Source organism: Lampris incognitus, chromosome 1 (genome assembly GCF_029633865.1).
Source record: "Lampris incognitus isolate fLamInc1 chromosome 1, fLamInc1.hap2, whole genome shotgun sequence".
In the NCBI taxonomy this organism is placed as follows: domain Eukaryota; kingdom Metazoa; phylum Chordata; class Actinopteri; order Lampriformes; family Lampridae; genus Lampris; species Lampris incognitus.
Window position 1 is genome coordinate 149,103,329 of NC_079211.1, and position 14,294 is coordinate 149,117,622.

General features: G+C 45.1%; 1 protein-coding gene across 1 annotated transcript in view; it reads right to left on the minus strand.

Annotated features, from left to right (window-relative positions):
- The window catches only part of arl15a (ADP-ribosylation factor-like 15a), a 255,240-nt gene that overhangs the window by 202,611 nt on the left and 38,335 nt on the right, over positions 1–14,294 (minus strand). The gene's annotated exons all lie outside the window — the stretch shown is intronic.

The window sequence follows — 14,294 nt, forward strand, 5'->3', positions numbered from 1 at the left end:
TACTCCAGACACGCACACTGCAAGAAAAGAGTTTACTGTAATTGCCCTTGGGTTTCTGAATAAATTAATTTTACGCTGTGCTCATTCCTCTCTGAAACCATCTTGCACCGATTTCCACATGAAAACTGGTGGAACTGAATTCAAAAAAACAAACAAACAACAACAACAAATGTCGGTGTGTTTCTTTAGTGTGGGAACTGCAACCAGACTAGGCATTAATCTAGTTTTAAACCAGCCATAACCATCCCTTCAATATTAAAGGTAGAACAAGTAGAATTTGTCAGTTGTGGTTTGTAAACACAACGTTCAAAGTTGGCCCCTCCTCCCCGGCCAGAAGGACACGCCCCCTGACCAGAGATGCCAGAACACATCTGTACTGGGGTCCGGGGGGGGGGGATCTTCCCCCACAAAAGTTTTTTGATAAACAAGCTCTTTTCTGGTGCTTTTTGTGCACTCTGGCACCTTAATTACAAAGCACACGTCTTAAGCATTGAAAAACTGAAATGTGCACCTCAAAAACTGTCGTTTACTCCTACTCTGGCAGCAATTTTCATGTACCTTGTGATACACATTACAATGAAGTCACCACAAAAGAGTTATATTTCTATATATTTTCAGGGAGTCAAAATAATGCGATTTCAATATTTTGTCTTTTTTGACATAAATTGTCAAAATGGTGTATGGCCTGATAAAACAAGCTAAAATGAAAACATTTGCTATTTCAGTGTAACTTCAAAAGGTACACCATGACGTTGACCTGTCTATACTGACATCTGCAACTGACAAAGGACTGGCGGCCCTGTGATGGACCGGCGGCCTGTCCAGGGTGTCTCCCCACCTGCTGTCCAATTACTGCTGGGATACACTCCAGCATCCCCGCGATCCTGACAGCAGGATAAGCGGTTTGGATAATGGATGGATGGATGGAAAATTCATTGTAATGTACAGGCATGAGTAGCATTAGCACTTCAGCTAATCATAATTGCTTCAGTCTTTGACTCTCTAACACACAAACACACAAAGTAACACCAAACTGTTGTTACCAGTTTCCACGCCTGATTCTGACTCTGCTGCTGCCTCTTCCAGTCTGCAGCTCGTCTTTGCTACCCTCTGTAAAACCACGAAATCAACTTAAATGAAACTCATAATTGGATTCGGTAACACTTTAGTATGGGGAACATATACACCATTAACTAGGTGCGTATTAGCATGCAAATTAGCAACATATTGGCTCTTCATTGGTCTTTATTAAGCACTTATTAATGCCGTATTCTGCATGGCCTTATTATACAACCAGTAAGCCATTAACTATGAGTTTTCCCTCTATAACCTCAGAAGTATTGCTTATTAGTAGTACCATCTCAATATGCTTTGCTTAGTATGGCCTTTATAAGGTGGTAGTACCACAAGAAGAGTTATTCTCCCTTACCAACACTTAATGAATATGGTCTGTTCTTACATAACACAACACAAAACTACAAGTGTTCATAGTGTTACATTACTCTAAATTAAGCTTCTGTTACTTAGCATATGTTCCCCATACTAAAGTGTTACCTTGGATTCATAATTGGATTAGACTGCATTCTAATTACATTACATGATCTAACTGCAGCAGTATCTAAGCAATACCCCAAAACACAATAAAGTTAACATAATAAAGTTAATTAGTTACTTTAAGTTAATTCAGATTTAAATCAAGACGATGGTTAACTTTTGTTTGTACCTATCATAAAATGAAGGGTTTACACGGCAACGTTTTCAACATAAAACGGTAAAGTATTGTTGCGTTTTGGCCGTTCGTTCACACGACAACGGTGTGTTGAGGGAGTGAAAACGCAAACTTTTGAAACCGGCTTCCAGAGTGAAATCTCTCGAAAACGCAACTCCAGCGCCACCGTGTAAAAACCAGCAAAACCGGTTCCTGTGGAAACGGTGGCGTTTGTGCGCATGCGCGTTTTATTTGTTTCGTTTAACCGTAGCCCTGATCTGAAAAAAAAAGAAGACTGGATCGAGCAACTCGCGATATTAAGTGAAGCCGGCATGGGCGACTTGGCGGCCATCTCTCGCAAGGGAGAGAGCGGTGCGTCCTGGCTTCATCATATATATATATATATGTATGTATGTATGTATGTATGTATATATATATATATATATATATAATCCAGTGATTCAAATAATTCTTTAATCAGACAGGACAATCCTGTTTCATGCTACATGCAATCATCAGCTGCCAATAGAGCTAAACAGCAGAGAACAAAGAAAGATATGCTCCTCATTGCAGCCGATAACCCAGACAGCATCCGGATGTGGGCCACTTCAGGCAGTGATGCAGCACTGATGGCCTTCTTCTGGCCCTGACAAAATGGATGTGAGCCTGAAGTGGCCCACATGTATAACAGCAAATATGGCCCAAATGTGCCAAATCACATGTGGGCCTTTTTTGGCAAAGATGTGGTGCTCTGGGCAACATGTGATCTGGATGTGACCCTGAAGTGGCCCCGTGTGGTAAATGGTGAATATGGCCCAAATATCACAGAACAAATATGGGCCACCTTTGGCAAATATGTGGCACATGCGGCATTGCTATGGCTTGGTTCTGGCCCAGATCTGGCAAACAGGAGCGGACCGCCCAGGTGCCATCATTCCACACAGTATGCGGGCCAGATGAAGTGTCGGGTGTGGGACGGGTCCGGGCCACAGCAGTTTTGCTATCTGGGAAACTACTAACTCTACTGACAACTGATGACTGCATGTAGCGTGAAACAGGCTTGTGCTGTCTGATTAAAGAATTACTTGAATCACCGGATTATTTTGCTAGATATGTTATTATTTGCAAAGGATATGTGTGTGTGTGGGGGGAGGGGGGGCGGGGGCGGGGGCGGGGGCAGAGTGTATGTGCATCCATCTGCTACCTGGAAGCGGAGGCCCTGCTCTCATGTCTTGGCTCTTGGGACGGAGTTGACAGCAGTTCCCAAACATTTTCGCCTGGCCCTCACCGCACATTCTTGTGATGGGGGTCTCCTACAATCTACGGGGGTCTACAATCCAATATCCTCTTTAAATCGCCCGCTGGGACAATGGAGACAAAGAGGCAGACTATGTTTTTAAGTCGGGGTGCCCCGGTGGCTCACCTGGTAGAGTGGTGCCATATAAGGCTGAGTCCCTGCCGCAGCAGCCTGGGTTCGAATCCGGCCCGGGCCCTTTGCTGCAATGTCATTCCCTCTCTCTCCCCTGCCTTTCCTGTCTCTCTCGACTATCGCTGTCAAATAAAAGTGGAAAATACCAAAAGAAAATGAAAAAAAAAAACCCAACAGTTTTCACCGCCAGAATATGTATAACGTCCAAATGAAAGGCAACAAGTTCGAGTCACATCAACTGTTCAACTGAATGTAGTAAAAGCTTGGGTTGTTTTATGTGAAGGTGCACATGTGGATGTACAGATCGTATCTGTGTGTACGGTTACAGCCGGTCGCTACATCCTCCACATGGTTTTGTGTGAGAGCATAAAAAAAGAAAACCTGAAGCCAAAAATATCCGCGCCCATTCAGAAATTTGGAACAGAGGAAATCCTGGGATTGGCTCTGCCGCCGCTCATATCAAACAGGATTACATTTGGGGGGGCGGAAAAGGCCTCGTTGGACTCAGCATTTGTACAGTGACAAAACTGTTCCCCTATTTACTCCCACCTTTTGGGATGGTGAGAGGTGCAACACAACACCCCCTAATTCAACCATTCCAACCAAAAGCCAACAGCAAAGACTTCACCAGTGACTTATGTGACCTGTTAGCATAATTAGTAGCACATTTTTTTTTACTTGTAATTAAGAAAGAGGGATTTTTTTCTGTTTTTAAACATGGCACTGCTAAATAGAGCTGTCAGGAATAGTAAGTGGAGCATGATTTGTACTGACTCCATTGTCATAATTGGGAAACCCTCAGAGAACACAGCTGCAATCATTCCTGCACGGTGAGACTTGATCTGCAGAATTGTGCGAGGCACCTGAAGTCCGCTGCACAATGAGGATAGCTTTGACTTATAAGAGTCAGGACTGCAGGTGACAACTTCAAGGCTGTCCAGTATGTTGCTAGCGAACACGCAGGCCCTATTTTCACCAGCCAACGTCCCCTTTAAGCAACCGAAAATGGATGTCGCACCTTCCCATCCAACCCTCAAACTGCCCGCCTGCACTTTCTATGGGAATATTCTGGAGGATGGCTGGATGAAATGGTTCAGCATCTTTCTTTTTTCTTTTTCATTCATCATCAGCCGCTTCTCCGGGGTCGGGTCGTGGTGGCAGCAAGCTAAGTAGGGCACTCCAGACATCCCTCTCCTCAGCAACGCCCTCCAGCTCCTCCTGGGGGATCCCAAGGCGTTCCCAGGCCAGATTGGACATGTAGTCCCTCCAGTGAGTTCTGGGTCTACCCCGGGGTCTCCTCCCAGTTGGCCGTGCCCGGAAAACCTCCAAAGGAAGGTGCCCAGGAGACATCCTAATCAGATGCCTGAACCACCTCCACTGGCTCCTTTCGACGCGAAGAAGCAGCGGCTCTACTCCGAGCTCCCTCCGGATGTCCGAGCTCCTCACCCTATCTCTAAGGCTGAGCCCAGACACCCTACGGAGGAAACTCATTTCAGCCGCTTGTATCTGCCATCTCACCCTTTCGGTCACTACCCAAAGCTCATGACCGTAGATGAGGGTTGGAACGAAGATTGACTGATAAATTGAGAGCTTTGCCTTCCAGCTCAGCTCCCTCTTCACCACAACGGTACTAGGAATTAGTTTTGGGTAAAATCTCAGATAACAATACTCCATTTTAGGCTGGTATCAGCCTGACATTCAATAAATTTCCGGCAAGCACTACAGAGCAATGTGCATCGAAACCACATAGGAACAGTTTTGTTTCCCCTACAGGCCATCTCTCTAATGAACACTTAACAGCATGGTGCAATAATGGAAACGTATTATGTAAATATGACACTTTGTAAACAGAATTTTCTGGTTAAGATGTCTCACCTACATATCTACGATGTGCACTGCCTCTTTAAACCAGATGTGCAAGACAAATGTTTGTGCAATACTAATGTACAATGGTAAATACACATACAACTGATATATACTGGTTACAAATTATTGCTTTTATTGTTGTGGCTGAAACAAAGGTATATAATATAGTATGTAGTTGTGAGGTGGATGGTAGGTGAATATATAGTGTATACTTCTGGTACATAAGCTAATATAGTGTAATATAGTGGGAGTATATAGTACTGTATATGGGCATGATAGGTTGTGGAGTTGTGGTATGGTATATGGTACACAGTGTATGGGCAATATAGTATATAAGCAGTATGGTAGTATAACATATGGGCATGGGTTGTTGATTATTCAGCTATAAAAAAACTAACAAAATTCTGTATCATAGCAACATACCTGTTGTGCATACATGCTTGCCTCCACCGTTGTTCCATTTGTTTTTTTTCTCTTCTGTTTTTGCTTTCTCTCGGTTTATTCTAAACTTAATAACTTTTTAACATCAGACACCTTCTAAGCCATTTATCAATCAGGTTTTCGATCTCACCACAGTACAGAAACAGCACTTATCAAAGTTGTGAACGATCTGTGTTCATATGCAGAGCATAAGAACAGATTCTGTTCTTGTGCTCCTGGATCTCAGCGCTGCCTTCTACACTGAATCCTGAGAGCAGGATAAGCGGTTCAGATAATGGACGGATGGATGGATGTGACAGGTGCAAACAAGCCACTGCCAGTCTCTTACATACGCTCTGGTCCTGGCTGAAACCAACTCAGTTCTGGTCTTCCAGCTTGTTTTACGTTTCCCACTTGGACCTTCTCCTCTGAGTGCCATTTTTGGAGTGGTTCCAGCTGGTGCACATTTAAATGCTACTCAGGCCGAGCTGTTGGCCTACACCACTCTACTGGCTAGGAGCTTGATACTGTGCAAATGGGAGGAGGCTTCCCCTGCTGCGTTGGCGTGTTGGGTTGCAGAGGTTCTGCAGTCAGTGAAACCAGGAATGACCAGATAGACCACGAGAGGATCCATAGCCAACCTCCACTCGACTTGGAGGCCCTTTTTACACTTTGTGGAGGAATTAGATGCTCGGTTCGTGGCTTGGGTTGATTAGCTTGCAATCTAGCTCTCAACCCTTTCTCTTCTCTTCTCTTCTCCTTTGCCCTTTTATTTATTTATTCATTTAACTTAACATTTCTTTTATTCATTTAACTTGTGCTTGTTACTTGTTTACTCTGTTAGTTTTTGTTATGGTTTAATTGAATCCATGTTATTTTGGCGGCGTGCCAGGCGGGGTGGGAGTGTGGTGGGGGATGTTGTGTGGGTCTGTGGGAAGGGTGGGGGGGGGGCAGTGGGTTGGGGTTGCAGTTGTGGATGTGTTGTGAAAATTGAAAATAAACATTGTTTAAAAAAAAAAACAACCTTATTTTTCACAACAGCCTATGGCTAAATTCTTGGTGTGTGTGTGTGTGTGTGTGTGTGTGTGTGTGTGTGTGTGTGTGTGTGTGTGTGTGTGTGTGTGTGCGTTGTATATTTTGATATTTGTATGTTCTGCTCTGATTCCTGCACTGTACTGACAACTGTTGACCTACGTTTATTTCCGACATCAGAGCTTTTAAAATCGTTACGACTGCATTGTCATTTTGTGTGAAACACATTGTGTTGTCCACGTATGAAATGAGTTGTGTAGTTAAAAGTTTGTTGTTGTTTTTTTTCTTTCTTTTTTTGTGTGAATAGAAGCTGCTGTGACCCGGAGTCAGATTCCTTGTGTGCACCGGCACACTTGGCCAACAAAGTTGACTCCCATCCTGGGATTTAAAACAGTGTGTAACTGGTTCTGCTCAGTTGTGTTGTTTCCATAGGGGGCTGAAATGGGGTTTTAAAGCGCTTCTTCCTTCCCACTTAGAAAACCCACCCGAAGCTTCCCCACTCTGCCGCAAATGGTTTCTTTTCAACCGTATAGCCCCCCCTCCCAAAAACAAACAAACAAACAAACAAACAAACGACAGGCGGCCAGACGATCTTGTCTGCAGAGAGCGACAGACGGCACAGAAGGTGGCGGTTCATCAGGGAGCACCGGTACTGACCATGTGCTGTAACCTCAGCAGCTGTCCCCACGAGGTTAAACCAGTTCACCTGCACACGTTTAGAGACTCATCTCGGTGACGTCATGAGTCTCAGCCAACTGCAGACGTTTTTCACACGATACCCCGAATTTGGATAGCGATAAGGTTGAACTTTGGTGACGTGGTCCTTTAAGTTCTGAAGCCACCGCTTTATGGCCAGCTGTTATTGGCCAGAATTGTAATCCCAAGTCCTGTCTGCACAAACACACATACCAACTACCACCTTCAGTAACTGTATAATTCATTTTACAAATCAAGCTGTAGCCCAGAATGTGAAGCACAGTTCAGTAAGACACGGCTCACGTCAATATCACGGCTCAAAGGGAAAAAGAAAGAAAAATGGGCTTCATGCATTCATGCAAGAACCTTCCAGAACTTTCTCTTAAATTGGTGTTAATGAAACGTGGGTCAGAGGATTTGACGACAGATTCGTGAAGCTTCTTTTCTATCCAAATTGCAGTTTTAAATGTACCCCCAGTTTAAGCATGTTGAAATGCATTAGAATCGTCCTGGTTAAGTCATTTCAGAGAGACAGAAATGAGTCCTGATAGGGATAAAGAGACCCGAGTGAATCCCTATTGTTAGTTTAACAGAGCCCAGCTTGCTGTCTGGACGGCGGTGGCGTCCCTGAGATCTTACGAAGATGAGATGTAGGACCCCAACGGGCCTAAAAAAGAAATATAAATAAATAAATATATAAAGATCTACCAGACACACCCGTGAAGTCTCCATTCAAGATGGAGGATGGGACTCGAGTGGTTGGGGGAACAGTAGTCAGAAGGATGGACTATAAAAGAAAGAGGCCCACTGATGTGGTTTACAAAAGGACTACGCGTACGCCTGCAGGATAAGCATGTAACAATATGTGAATGTAGAATTGAGCTCACGGCGGAGATGGCTCCGCATCATATCACGATGACAAAGACCATTGTGGAGCCGAAAGGCTCTATTAGACATTGCACAACAAAAGCCTTTAGAGAGAGGGTTTCGATTCAGACCCACTGTGACAGAGGCCTTTCCAGAATGCAGCACCAGCTAATGAAATGAATCAACAGATATCCATCCATCCATCCGTCCGTCCATCCATCAACCCCTTATCCTGCTTCCCCAACCGCTTATCCTGCTCTCAGGGTCGCGGGGATGCTGGAGCCTATCCCAGCAGTCATTGGGCGGCAGGCGGGGAGACACCCCGGACAGGCCGCCAGGCCACTGCACAGGGCTGGTTGGGGTGTGTAGGGTGTAGATGTGATCTGTAGTGGGGTGATTTGGTAGAAACCCGGTCTGACTCTTGCTCAAGACACTGTGTTGGGTAAGGGAGGCCTGCATTCGGGCGTTAAGAACACAGCAGAAAACCTCCCCCAGGTTACTGCTTACACATATACCCCGGTGGTTACTGGGGTCAAATTTACCTCCTCTCTTGTATACTGGGGATATAAGCCCCCTATTCCAGGTGTCAGGAGAGCAGCCAGCTTGTAGAACCAGGCTGAACAGTTTGAGCATTTGAGCGTCTCAGTCCTGATGCTGTAGGACCACAGGCTTTTTTTGGTTTGAGACTTTGCAGTTTGCCTGTTTGTTCTTCTAGTGAAATCTGGTAGTCAGTTGGGCTCTGGTTGTTTTTGATAGCTGATTACAGGATTTCCAGCTTTTCTTTTCTATGTTTTTGTTCAGATACAAAGAAATTCTGCCAGGAGTAACTCCAGTTTGATGTTTTATAATCTCTTAAAAGGCAAATGAAACAAAAGATGTACATAATAATTAGACATTATATATAGGACGTCCGGGTGGCGTAGTGGTCTATTCTGTTGCCTATCATCATGGGGATTGCCGGTCCGAATCCCAGTGTTACCTGCAGCTTCATCGGGCGTCCCTACAGACACAATTGGCCGTGTATGCGGGTGGGAAGCCGGATGTGGATATGTGTCCTGGTCGCTGCACTTGCGCCTCCTCTGGTTGGTTGGGGCACCTGTTCAGGGGGTAGGAGGAACCGAGGGGAACAGCGTGATCCTCCCCCGCGCTACGTCCCTCTGGTGAAACGCCTCACTGTCAGGTGAAAAGCAGCGGCTGGCGACTCCACATGTATCGGAAGAGGCATGTGGTAGTCTGCAGCCCTCCCTGGATCGGCAGAGAAGGTGGAGCAGCGACCAGGATGGCTCGGAGGAATGGGGTAATTGGCCAAGTACAATTGGGGAGAAAAAAAAAGGGGGGGGGGGAAGATAATCTGGCATTATAAAAGCATGAACAGACATGAATACAAAAAAATGGTTGCAAAATATGGAAACCTAGCATTTTTCTGCCTATGCTAGGTTTCCATATTTTGCAACCATTTTAATTACCATTTTAATTATACTGTATGTATGTATGTATATATATATACACACACAGTATAATTATAACACTGAGTCGCACTCACTACACTTTACCAATAAAAGGTGCCTGGCACTTCCACCACAAGGGGGCCCTAAGTCACTAGCCAGACTCTTCTCTTCCGTAGTTCCCCGGTGGTGGAAGGAGTTACCAAACTCCATTCGATCTGCTGAGTCCCTCTCCATCTTTAAGAAGAAGCTAAAGACCTAGCTCTTTCACGAACACCTCCACACCTGATGGTATTAATATATATATAAAATTCGCTTCTATGCACCCTGTGCATTGCCTTTGTGCACTACCTGTTGACACCTATGTCTTTTTGGACTTGAACCTGGTGTTTTGGTACTCGTGTTGTCGCCTGCTGGCGAGATCCTTACTTGTGTTGTAGTAACTCTCACATTACGTCACACTGGATAAAACTGTGTGTTGAATGAAATTGTAACATTGTAACACAATGAAATTCTTGTGCTCTGGCATTCTGCCGTTACACAAAGGACAAAAGGACAAAGGACACACCACCACCCCCCCCAACAAAAAAAACCAAAACAATACATGATAAAACAACAGCGTGCAGCAGCGCATATGGGAGCATCAGCGGTTCAGCAAATAGTTTTACAATCGTGTGTAAGGCGTCAAGTGTCGAGGTGAGCTCACAACCCTGGCGTGCTCCTGAATCAGAAACAACACAAGCTGAACATGTCTGATTAAATTTTACTCCCTGTAGTCCATTTGTAAGAAATGAATGCTGCCACTCAATCAGAGCAGGATGAACCTCCATTCTCATCACTTCTGCCAGCAAGAGCTCTGCTGAACTGTGCTGAACGCAGATGTACAACTTAAGAAGATTAGCCGCTAGCTGCATTTCAGGCTTATCTGAATATCAGGTGTATCAATGCTACAACTGCACCTTCTGTGCTACGATCCCACTTATACGCAAACTGGTGAGTGTCCAGTTTTTCACCTACAACCTACCTACGACTTGGTGAGCAGCTGTACTGCAGTTCTTATTAAGTTTTCATAAGAATATGGGTTAAGGCTACAGGAGGACAGCGTGGACACTTTGGATCACTTGAGGTCAGGTGTTGAACCTTGAGGACCTTACAGTAGCAGAGACTTTACTAGAGTACAACTGGTGCAACACTAAAAACAGATACAAGGTTTTGCCTTTATTCTAATTGATTGGTTATAAAGATGTTGGTAAATTTCAGTAAAACAGACCAGGTATGAACATGTCTGTGAATGTTCTAGCTTGGTCTAGTCAGAAAGGCACGAACTGATGAAGCCTCTTGGATGAGAGGCGAAACGTCTTCACGGATATATACCAAGTCCAGTTGCACTTGATTCAATTCCTATGGATAAGTACAAGGTATGAACGCTTTTCATTCATTTTTAAAAGTGGTATTTTCTTTAGACTTGGAGGTGCTGACTCTCATCCCGGCTATTTTACACTCAGCTGCAAATCGCCCCAGTTCTGATGAAGCCAACAAAACCACATCATCTGCAAAGAGCAGAGATGCAATTTTGAGGTTCCCAAAACAGACACACTCCACACGCCTTGGGATCCCCCAGGAGGAGCTGGAGGGCGTTGCTGGGGAGAGGGATGTCTGGAGTGCCCTACTTAGCTTGCTGCCACCGTGACCCAACCCCAGAGAAGCGGCTGAAGATGAATGAATGAATGAATATTTTCTTTACTGGCTTCTACACATGAATTGCAGAAAACTGTTCGAAGCTTCATTAAAGCGGCTGTAGACAACTTTTTAACCCCCCCCCCTCAGCATTTCCAAGTGCTTTATTGTTTTCGCCACTGTCACAAAGACAACCGGATCACTTTCCATTTATTAGCAGCCTGGCTACCGTCCAAAGCAAGAAACAACCGTTAAGAAAACCAATTTGAACTAGAAACCCTGATCTATGGGCTATGATAAAGGCAGAATACAACATCTGGTAGTATTAATAAGTAGGCAGGTTGTGTTACTTACTGATCCAGTAGAAATAATGCCAAATGAATGTCGGTTTGGACCCCTCTCAAGTCCCAGATGTTGTATCAAACTCTGTTTCCCCCTAGCCAGAGTTCCATACAACACTGGGATGCTTGATTAGCTTTAATCTAACCTCAACCGCAACCGCAACCTAACTCTAACCTCAACCTAACCCTAACCTTAATCGAACCTCAACCTAACCCTAAAATTAACCTAATGCTTACCTTAACCTAACCATAACCGATAGCTAGTCTGTTTCCATGCAAACATTTTGGTCTGGCTAGGGTGGAACAGATCTTGACAGGGAAACAGAGCTCAATACAACACTGGAGCTCGCTTGATCGAGTGCATGCCCGTCTGAGGTTAGCTCTTGTTTTATATCTGTTTCTATCACTCTCCCTCTTCACCTTCTTTGCCTCCTCCGTCAACGGGGTCCTTTTTTCTTGCCGGGTAGAACTTCCACTGTCACTTTGATTGTTCCACCACATAGTGGTGACCCCTGAGATATGGCATAAGCTGAAAGAAGAAGAAGCACCAGCTAGCCAGTGTAAGAATACAAAGCGAGGTGAGACATGTCTGCATCGTGATACAGTAGGTTGAAAATCAAGCACACAGCACCACCCTAGATTCTCTGCAGTAGTTACATTGCGCAGGCTGGGAGACCAGCGAAAGGGGTATAGTACTAGTCTAATCTAGAGATGACTGGGCATGGAACAGGAGCTGCAAAGCGTCTTTGGATAGTTGTGGTTGGAGCTTTTGGATGTCATACAGAGCAAAGTGGAAGGAACAGGAGACATCTGCAATGTGGTCAGAAAATGAGAGCCGGTTTTTTGCCCCTTCGATTTGGTATGTTCTACCTTTCACATTTTTTCTCTCTCCTATGCTGCGCTTAAAAGCAACAGTGCGGTTGTGCTGTCTGTTCATGAGGCAAAACTGAGTTTACCAAACAACTTGACCACAGACAAGCAGCAGACCAAAATGTGGAAGTGGAGCTAAAAATATAATAAAAAGATTCAAGTCTGGGTGCCAGTCATGGCAAATCCAGTCCCTTGAAGTCATGAAAGCATTCCAGGCAGCATCCGTAATGATGTACTACATGAGGTAGTGCTATGTTCATTGAATATACCACTACTGAAAATAAAATCCACGGAATTCAGAGGGAGTACAAAGAGTAGAGTATCATGTGTTTAAACCACTGAGATGTGGCTACACAAACAGATGCCCGACTCAAATGTGACTATCCCCGGATTCCACACGGTTCGTACAGACAGAGACACCACCGTGAGCGGTGAAAAGAAAGGAGGGGGACTTGCCCTGCTTGTCAACTTCAGATGGTGCAATCCAGGGCGTATCTCTGTTAATGAGTGTGTTGCAGCCTGGATATAGAGCTGATCGCCATTGTCCATACTATCTGCCAAGGGAATTTATTAGTGCTATTGCCTCTCTCTCCACCACCCTTCCCACTTTCCTCCAAATTGTCAAGTGCACAACCAGAGAAAACAAGACTTTGAATCTGCTCTATGCAAACATTAAAGATGCTTACGGCTCCACTGCCCTGCCCCCTCTTGGCAGATCTGACCATAATATTTAAAGTTGCTCACACCATCATACAAGCTAGTTGTTCAGCAGCAACCAGTGGCAGTGAGGACAGGGAGGAAATGGTCTCAGGAGGCCATGGAGACACTGCGTGGTGCCCTTGAAGCCACTGACTGGAATGCCCTGTATGAACCACATGGTGAGGACATTGATGGCATAACAGACATCTGCGTACATCGGCTTCTGCACTGACAACTCCATCCGTACAAAAGAAGTTTGCTGCTACCCAAACAACAAACCCTGGGTTACCAGTGACCTGAAGGCCATATTTACTTAAAAGAAGAGATCCTTTCATAAATGAGACCAGGCGGAGCTTAAACATATACAAAAGGAACAAAAACAGAGACTAAAGGAGAGCAAGAACTCCTATGGAAGGATACTGGGGGAAACACTGAAGAGGAATAAGGCTAGGTATGTCTGGAGTGGGATGAGAGAGATCACTGGCTTCCAGCGGAAAGGCGGCGGTGCTGCTGAGGGACATTTAGAGCGGGCAAATAAGCTGAACCACTTTTCAACACGTCTGAGCCCTCCAGCAGCCCCCACACTATCCCTCTGAGCTGCCCACTCACTTAGTCCACAGGTCTACCTCTTTTTGACATTCATTCTTCCCCTGTTGACATCATCAGAGGAGGCCTCAGGTCTCATTCACCCCCCCTCCCCAACCACCCTCCCACTGACATCTTGTGCAGACCTTGCTCGTTCATACCCCACTGCAGACCCTGCCACGTCCCCCACTCCCCAAGATGGACTATACATCACAGCCAACCAGATGGAGAGCTGGAGAGACTTCACCACCAGGGTAAGGCGGCTGGACCGGATGGCATTACCCCCATGGTGTTGAAGGCATGTGCTGACCAACTATTTGGAGTACCCCAGCACTTTTTCAACATGAGTCTGCACATTAAGAGAGTTCTTGTGCTATAGAAAACCTCATGCCAAACGGAGATAGCAGAGGGGATGTAGTGTATTATAAACAATTATATTGTTATTAAGAGAATTAATCTGATCTATATTGTTGATGAAGGGGAGGGATTTAAGCCTCCTGGGATAACATGCTAAAGCTTCAAACCCAACCTATAAGGAATCCTTCCTATTTATAAGCCAGTTTATCATCATTTTAAGTTGCGCTGACCAATAGTAGAGCTGTAGATTTGGCAGGGATAAGCCTCCCAGTTCCTCCGGCTTAATACGTTTACAGAACCTG